Source organism: Dermacentor albipictus, chromosome 3, assembly GCF_038994185.2.
Source record: "Dermacentor albipictus isolate Rhodes 1998 colony chromosome 3, USDA_Dalb.pri_finalv2, whole genome shotgun sequence".
NCBI lineage: Eukaryota > Metazoa > Arthropoda > Arachnida > Ixodida > Ixodidae > Dermacentor > Dermacentor albipictus.
The window spans coordinates 113586439-113596043 of NC_091823.1; positions in this window are offsets into that span (position 1 = coordinate 113586439).

The window sequence follows — 9605 nt, forward strand, 5'->3', positions numbered from 1 at the left end:
TCTTTTGACTGAAATCAGCACTTGTGTTACTCGTCTTTGGCCTTATCTTTACTGTGCTCGTGCAATAATATACCATAACAACTGGCTCAGTTTCCTGTTCTACTCAGGTGCTTTTATTGTATTGGCATAGCAGTGATGCTGTGTAGTGATATGCAGCACTACAACTTTTATGTCACATTAGTGCTGTTCAGGCTTTTTTCTCAGCAAAGCAGCTTGGTGAATGCCCCTGTTGTCCTGTAGACTTGGAGCACCTGAATGTAGCTAAGATTATGTAGCACACCAGCTGGAGTTGATGTGAGCAAAGGCACTTCACTGCATGATGTTCCAAATGGTGTCAAAATTATCTTTTGCCCAAGTTGGGGTGGTGCCTTTGTTTAGTGTGGCTCTTCTCGCAAATACAGAAGCGTCAAAAATAAAAGCTCACTCCCGAAAGAAATCAAGTTGGACGGCATCGAAGTGCAATAAAGTGTATAAACACTGCCACACTGCAAGTGTAGTATGCTATCTGTAGGCTTATGTAGGTAGACTTCTGTTTTTCCATGCTCGTTTTTCTTAACAGTGCTGCATTTTCATATGCAGTCCAACAACCACATGCTTTCAGTGAAGACTAATGTATGCACATACAGCATTTTACATGTCACTTTCTTAATTTTGCTATGTCATACTGTTGCATCATGGAAACGGTTAAACCGTACACGAGTGATCGGTCCCCCATCGAAGTCTATGTCGAGTGGAACCTTTTATTTCGATGGTGCACTGCATTCTTGAACTTACATTGTCATGTAAACTTTAATCGTCATCTTAAAAGGACGTCTTGTTGGGCGAGTTGGTCACAATTCATCTTGGCAACTAGGCGCGAAAACACACACGACACAAGGAAGGGGACGGGACAGAGCGCCACTTACAACTGTTTTTATTCGGAGGTACACCACACACTTATATACCCGTCTTATGCGCAAGGACACAATCACATCAAGATTGATATGGAAGCGCACTAGTTAAATATTTCTTTTCGGCCATATATAAAGATATTGACGGGTCGCTGACGCACATGCTGCCTTTCTTTTCGATAAAGAAAGCTTCAATCACTTCCCGAGCTTTTTGATCTTTACTTTTTGCCAGAATTCGCGCCCCTGCAAAACATGGCTCACAAGAGCGTGATGGGCAGGACTTAATGTGCTTAGGAATGTTTGGCCCTTCTTTGTCTTGTTCTACATTTCTCTCATGTTCCCTAATTCGTTCGTTAACGCAGCGCCCCTTTTGCCCTATGTACGAGCGCCCGCAGGAGAGGGAGATTTCATACACAACGCCTTCGTTGCACTTCATGAACGGTCGCGCATGCTTGGTGCCGCATCCATTTTTATCGTCTCGTATTTTTATCGTCTCGTAGCCTTTGCTCTCGTATCGAAAAAATACGAGACGATAAAAATGGATGCGGCACCAAGCATGCGCGACCGTTCATGAAGTGCAACGAAGGCGTTGTGTATGAAATCTCCCTCTCCTGCGGGCGCTCGTACATAGGGCAAACGGGGCGCTGCGTTAACGAACGAATTAGGGAACATGAGAGAAATGTAGAACAAGACAAAGAAGGGCCAAACATTCCTAAGCACATTAAGTCCTGCCCATCACGCTCTTGTGAGCCATGTTTTGCAGGGGCGCGAATTCTGGCAAAAAGTAAAGATCAAAAAGCTCGGGAAGTGATTGAAGCTTTCTTTATCGAAAAGAAAGGCAGCATGTGCGTCAGCGACCCGTCAATATCTTTATATATGGCCGAAAAGAAATATTTAACTAGTGCGCTTCCATATCAATCTTGATGTGATTGTGTCCTTGCGCATAAGACGGGTATATAAGTGTGTGGTGTACCTCCGAATAAAAACAGTTGTAAGTGGCGCTCTGTCCCGTCCCCTTCCTTGTGTCGTGTGTGTTTTCGCGCCTAGTAGCCAAGATGGTTTAATCGTCATCATCAGCCTGTTTTATGTCCACTGCAGGATGAAGACCTCTCCCTGCGATCTCCAATTACCCCAGTCCAGCGCCAACCGATACCATCTAGCACCCGTGAATTTCTTAATTTCATCGCTTCACTTAGTCTTTGGTCGTACTCGACTTCGTTTTCCTTCTCTTGGTACCCATTCTGTAACCCTAAAGGTCGCAAGTTATCTAACTGGCGCATTACATGACCTGCCCAGCTCCATTTTTTCCTCTTGATGTCAATTAGTATATTCTCTATACCCGTTTGCTCTCTGATCCAAACCGCTCTCTTTCTGTCTCTTAACGTTATGCCTAGCAATCTTCGTTCCATTGCTCCTTGCGAGGTCCTTAACTTGTTCTCAAGCTTCTTTGTCAGTCTCTAAGTCTCTGCCCCATATGTTAGCACTGGTAAAATGCACTGATTGTACACCTTCCTTTTCAATGATAATGGTAAGCTTCCAGTCAGGTGCTGGCAATGTCTGCCGTATGCGATCCAACCCATTTTTGCTATTCTGTGAATTTCCTTCTCATGATCAGGGTTCCCCGTGATTAATTGACCTAGATAAATGTACTCCTTCACAGAGTCTAGAGGCCGATTGGCAATCTTGAACTCTTGTTCCTTTGCCCGGCTATTTATCATTATCTTTGTCTTCTGCGTATTAATCTTCAACCCCACTCTTACACTCTCTCTGTTAAGGTCATCAGTCATTTGTTGTAACTCGTCTGCAGCGTTTCTGAATAGAACAATGTCATCGGCAAACCGAAGGTTGCTGAGATATTCGCCGTCGATCTTTACACCTAAGCCTTCCCAGTTTAATAGCTTGAATACTTCTTCTAAGCACGGAGTGAATAGCATTGGAGAGGTTGTGTATCCCTGTCTGACCCCTTTCTTTATAGGTATCTTCCTGCTTTTCTTATGTAGAATTAAGGTAGCTGTAGAACCTCTGTAGATATTTTCCAGTGTATTTACGTAAGCGTTCTGTGCTCCTTCATTATGTAATGCCTCTGACTGGTTGTATCTCTACTGAATCAAATGCCTTTTCATAATCTATGCAAGCCATATAGAGAGGCTTATTGTACTCTGCGGATTTCTCGATAACCTGACTGATGACATGGATGTGATCCATTGTAGAGTATCCCTTCCTGAAGCCAGCCTGTTCCCTTGGTTGACTAAAGTCCAGTGTTGCCTTTATTCTATTGGAGATTATTTTATGTGAATATTTTATATAATACTGGGAGTAAGCTAATGGGCCTATAATTTTTCAGTTCTTTAACGTCTCCCTTTTTGTGGATTAGTATAATGTTTGCATTCTTCCAGTTTTCTGGGACCTTTGCAGTCAATAGACATTTCGTATAAAGAGCCAGCAGTTTTCCGAGCATGATGTCTCCTCCATCTTCGATTAAATCGACTGTTATTCCATTTTTTTCTGCCGCTCTTCCTCATTTCATGTCTTGCAGGGCCCTTCTAACCTCATCGCTAGTTATAGGAGGAGTTTCTGTATCCTGTTCATTACTGTTTGTAATTGAGGTATCCTGACTCCTCTGGGTACTGTACAGGTCAGTATAGAATTCTTCTGCTGCTTTTACTATATCTTCGAGATTGCTGATGATATTACCCTGCTTATCTTTTAGTGCATACATCTTGGTTTGCCCTATACCAAGCTTCTTTCTCACTGATTTCAGGCTCCATCCATTTTTTACAGCTGCTTCAGTCTTTCTCATGTTATAGTTTCGAATATCACTTATTTTTGCCTTAATGGTAAGTTTTGACAGTTCCGTGAATTCTATCTTATCTCTTGAGTTGGACACTTTCATTTTTTGTCGTTTCTTTATTAGGTCCTTTGTTACTTGGAAGAGCTTGCCTGCTGGTTACCTTGGTGCCTGGCCTCCCATTTTAGTTGCTATCTCTGAAGCCAACCTAGTTACAGTTTCTTTCATTAGCTCTATGTCATCATCATCTCTCTGTTCTAAGGCTACATATTTGTTTGCAAGTACCAGCCTGAATTTGTCTGCTTTTACCCTTACTGCCTCAAAATTGACCTGTTTCTTCTCGACCAATTTTGCTCTTTCTCTTTTCAAATTGAGGTCAATCCTAGCCCTCACTAACCTATGATCACTGCACTTTACCCTACCTATCACTTATACATCCTGCACTATGCTGGGATCAGCAGAAAGTACCGTGTTTTCGCGATTCTAAGCACCCCCCCCCCCCTCTATTTTCGCGACAAAATAGGGAAAAAAAGTTTGCATGCGAATCTAAGCACCCCCCTATTTGTTAGGAAAAGCGCGTAGCCAAGGCCGCCAAAAGCGCATAGCCAAGGCCGCCAAAAGCGCATAGCCAAGGCCGCCAAGTGTGTAGCCAAGGCCGCCAAGCGCTTGCTCACTTTGTCATCGAGCCGGAGCTGTCAGAGTCCCGAGGTTGCCCGGCGTCCGCGGCGCAATCTCGCCGCACAGCCGGACTGTACAGCTGTACAGCAAAAGCTGCAGAAAGAGTCCCCATCAACCATCCCAAGTGGATTCGGGTGCTTGGAAGCGGGTCCAAGTGGACGTTGTGGTCAAATCACTTAAGAAGTGCTCGATCACAAACCACTTCGACGAAACGGAAGACGAGCTGCTGTGGGATACCGAGAGTGGTGGTTCAAGCGGTGCGACGAACTCAAATGGCAGTGATTGTAACTGAGCATCCGACACAAGCGATGGCTTCACTGTCTGCATTGATTTTTCTTTTGAATGTTTGCAAAATAAGATGTTATTTCTCGCACCCGTCTCGTCGTGATGTCACAGCGAAAAAAAGGAGGGGGGGGGGTCATTCTAGATTGCTCAAATCTAAGCGCCCCCCCCTCACTTTGCGCATCGCGATCCTGAAAAAAGGGGGTGCTTAGAATCGAGTAAATACGGTATGAAGTCAATTTCATTTCTTGTTTCACCATTAGGGCTTTTCCAGGTCCACTTTCTGTTGCTACGCTTCTTGAAAAAGGTGTTCATCATTCGAAGCCTATTCCTTTCTACGAATTCTACCAGTAGCTCTCCTCTAGCATTCCTAGAATCGACGCCGTAGTTGCCAATTGCTTGTTCCCCAGCCTGCCTTTTCCTCACTTTTGCATTGAAGTCGCCCATTACTATAGTATATTGAGTTTGCACTTTTCTCATCACTAATTCAACATCTTTATAAAACTGATCTACTTCTTCATTGTCGTGACTGGATGTTGGAGTGTAGGCTTGTACTACCTTTAATCTATACCTCTTATTAAGCTTGATTACGACTACAGCTACCCTCTCGTTAATGCTGTAGAATTCAATGTTGCCCGCTATGTCCTTATGGATTAGGAATCCTACCCCATATTGCTTCTTATCTAGGAAACCTCTATAGCAGAGGACATGTCCGTTATTCAGCAATGTATAAGCCTCGCCAGTTCTTCTAATCTCACTAAGGCCAGTGATATCCCAAACAATGTCTAATAATTACTCAAAAAGTCCTGCTAAGCTAGCCTCACTCGAGAGGATTCGGGTGTTAAACGTTGCAAGGGTCAGTTTCCATTGGCGGCCTGTCCAGATCCAGAGATTCTTAGCACCTTCTGCTGCGTTACAGGTCTGACCGCCGCCTTGGTCAGGTGCTCCGCAGCTGCTGGGGACTGAGGGCCATTGGGTAATTGAGTGAGCCATGTGTGAGGGGGTGGCCAAATACTGCACCAGGGAGGCCAATTCCTGTTCTGGTGAGAGAGTGTCTTGTTGAAGCTTAGTGGACCTTCCTAATTTGGTTGTACCTGGATTAGTATAGCCCCACTCGCTCTTGGCATCTTTTGCCGGTGACAGGCGTCACTACAAGCCTGCAGATAAAAATGTTCATAGTTGATGCTAGTGGTTGTGTTAGTCTGCATAGAAGTTACAGGGCAGTAACTAGTATCATGTAGCAGTGGCTTGTGGAAATTAACCAGCACACTGGCATGGATTCCGAGATTGCAACAATGAGCCACTGTGATTTCGGAGGCTATGCACAGAGATATTCACGTGGTGCTAAGTGAAAGATTTTTTTTTTCCGAAATGTTTGCGCTCCAAAGTCAAGGTGCGGGCCTTACACAAGTAAATAATCTTTTTCGTACAGTCCTCTTTGCATCTTGCAAATTGTGTAGAGTTCAGCCTAAGGTGCACGAGAAAGACTGCATCCCAATTCTGTGAAATAGACAGCTAAGCAGACAGCAACCATCTTGAGTATCATTATAATTCTGCCAAAGCCAACTAAGACACATTCGTTAAGACGGCATCAAAGTGAAGAATGATCTTACTTTGTCGGCGCAAACAAGATGGCGACTGGGCAGCCTGCACGGAAACCTGACGGCGTGCAAGAAAGCGTAGTCTGGCTTCCTTTTGCACTTACACGCTTCTGTGCCACACTATTGTATCCCAAAAGCTTACCAATAATGACAATTATTATTGTGGATTTTTTATGAAATAATGTTGGCATTGTTTTAAGTGTTTGTTTATTCAGAACCTCAACCATTATCACAAAACTGAAGTTTAACAGCACTATACCATATACTATGCGATACTCTTCACTCTCGGATGACCAGCCAAGTGCATTGTGAATCCTGATGTCTTCTTCACTCGAAGAGCAGTAAACTTCATCTTTGGAATCTCCCAATTCGTTGCTGCATTTGGCTTTCCTTTTTTTGTTGTAAAGAACCGAACGAATCTTGAGCTACCAGTGGTGGCATTTTTTTAAAGACCTCGGCTGTGAACTTGTTTCATTTTCTCTTCCACAATAAACTTGTTCCTGCTTTTACTGCCCCATGGATTGTGTGCTGTCATCTACCAGAAGCGCAACAACGCACTGAAACGAAACCAGCTTGTCCACGGCATTGCTAGAAAATGAAAAGAACCGTTGGTGAGCATAGCCTGACCTTGGCCGTTTTTACCAGAAATGCGTCGATTAATCAAGCGTGTCCAGGGCACGGAAGGGTTTAAAGTGAGCCACATTTTGTTTTTCTTGAGTTTGCGTGCACAAATTGTTAAAATATAGTGGTAATGCTTTTTTGTCAAAAGGTGGGGAGGGGGTGTGGGGTTAAGTCACAGAGACGCTTTCCAATTGCATTCCAATATTTTCGCTCAAAGCTGTCATCTGACATCAAAGTGACTCGACAGGTTTCCATTTGTACTAGAATTGGAACATACCAAAAGTGATAGGTCACATGACCAAGTATTGCATAAATTTTTACCACGCTTATCATGTGCCGCTTGAGCCTGATTTGATGATGTTGCATGTTGAAGTGTCAGCATTTTGTATTCTTTTTCTTTAGATAAATACTTAGGTCATACAGCATAATATTTTTCTTGTTGAGTGCAGGGTTTTACGTTGCATCAGGTGATATCTGTTATGGAGACCTTCTTTGGATAAATTTTTTACAGCAGCATCTTGTTGATATGTACAGGGGGCCATGGAAGCATAATGTATGATCCAGAGATAAGTAGCATGAAATAACGCTTGCGAAAGCACTACAGATAAAACGAGCAAAAAGCTAGTCTCACAAGAAACAGTCTTTGAAGTTGAATATGAAGCCAACAAACTGTTCAAAAGTAATTTCTTATTGCTTATTAGCCTCCTATTGCTGCCTGATGTTTAGCTTGAAAGGTGAAGTTTTAGAGCGCAGCTCTTTGGCGTCCGTTCCTGGGTTTTGCGTCGTCGTCGGCGTTGTCGTCGGCCTCGTAACCAGCTCCGCCCCCCTTTCATCCCCCCAGCGCTAGCAGCGACCGACTGATACCGCTGGATGCCGCTGACGCCGCTAGAGAGTCAAGATAACGTGACTGCATAGAACACCGTCGCCGCCATGCAGAAAGAGGAGGAAAGGGTCCCCCCCCCCCCCCCTGTTCTTGTGTGGCGGATAGGGTGCTCATCAGTTGCCGACGCGCCGGTTATTTCACGTAGGCCCCGGCACGTCGACGAATACGTGACCACCTTCCCACGGCTAGACCTGGTTCTTAGCGCTGCAGAAGCGAGGGTATCATATTGTTTGTGTCGGCATCGGCGGCGTTGTCCCTGAAACCAACTCCGCAGCTGGGGTTGACTCACTATCGGCATCAGCGGCATCAGTCAGTCGCTGCTATCTCTTCCCTCCTCCCTTTATCGTGTTGTCCGCTTGCTGCGCGTGCTTCTGCCCCCATCGTTTGCCGCTGGGTGTACACGCCGCCCCCCTCTTCCTGCGAGTCTCCGGTTGTCAAAGCGCCGGCTCGAACTTAATTCCTTTCTTCGCTCCTCCTCCAATGCAACCCCTGTGCGGTGGCAATCAGAGAGCCAGATCGGTGGCGGCGGATCTGTATATGTGCACCGCCTGAGCCGAAATTGCCGCTGCCGTTCGCCCTGTGCGGTGGCAATCAGAGAGCCAGATCGGTGGCGGCGGATCTGTATATGTGCACCGCCCGAGCCGAAATTGCCGCTGCCGTTCGCCACTGCGATGACTGTCAAGAACTGTTAGTGGAGTCTTTGTTAAAGGAATACGTGTGAAAAATAAAAAAAAATTCTGTGATAGCGCATACATGTGTTGCTCGATTTCTTTGCCTCAATCTATCGAAAAGGTGAAACAGCTTATTTGCTGCGCTCAAATTTCGCATTAGGAAGTAACGTAATCGTCGGTAATTTTTTTTTAGCAGTTGTAGTCATGAATCGGACTAGATGAAGCTTGTTATGTCCATCTGGCACTTGACTCACTACTTTGATAACATCCTCTTTTCGAGCACTCACAGCCCCTTTTCGATTTCTGTACGGCTTTGTATATTGAAGTTATTGAAGTAACCATGCAAGGTATCGAAGATCACTAGACAGCATATTCAAATGGGGATGAAGTGCCCCTTGTGCCTTTGTCAACCGCCTCTTGGCTTTTGACTTTGTGAACTGTGTCAAGATCGGTGACTGGCGACAATCTGAACACGGCATTATGATCCTTCTCTGCTGCGCAGCAGGTTCTGCAAAGTGTTCTTTTCTAAGTGGCAGTATGAGGTGGTCAGTGTAGGTGTCAACGGATGATGCTGTGTTGATATTGTGCCAAAGCAGCATCTTAACGTAACAACCAAGAAGAAAAGTTACAAATGGGAAGCTAATACACATGACCGTATGGAACCTAAACAGGACCAGTGCTCTAGAGCGTAAGACCGTAGAAAATGTGACAGGAACATATTGACACATGTATAAATTGTTCATGATTTCGATGAACGTTTTTCATGAGGCAATCTGTGTTATAATGTTATTGCTCAGCACAATGATGCACCTGTCTGTATCAGAAGTTCTATCTGTTGCCTGTTGTCAATGAACCTGGTGTAATCAGATAATATGCGGGACATTTATTGTGTAGTACTTTCTGGAAGGCATGCGGGCACCAGCAATTATGCTGGAACATTTGACGAGTTGTGTACAAAAGCCAACATGCTTGACTGGCAGACCAAATTTTAAATGATAGACGAGTGTACTTGCCTCTATCATTGTGCTGAATGTTACTTGTTTTGCTGGGCACAGGTTTGCCCAATAAACAGTTGTTTTCATGACTTACGTTGTGCTAGTGGTGGTTGTTCACCATCACTACGTGAGAATATTAATGAAGATGTACAGTATATGTTTTATGAATCTTTTCTTGACAGTCACGCGTGTCAAA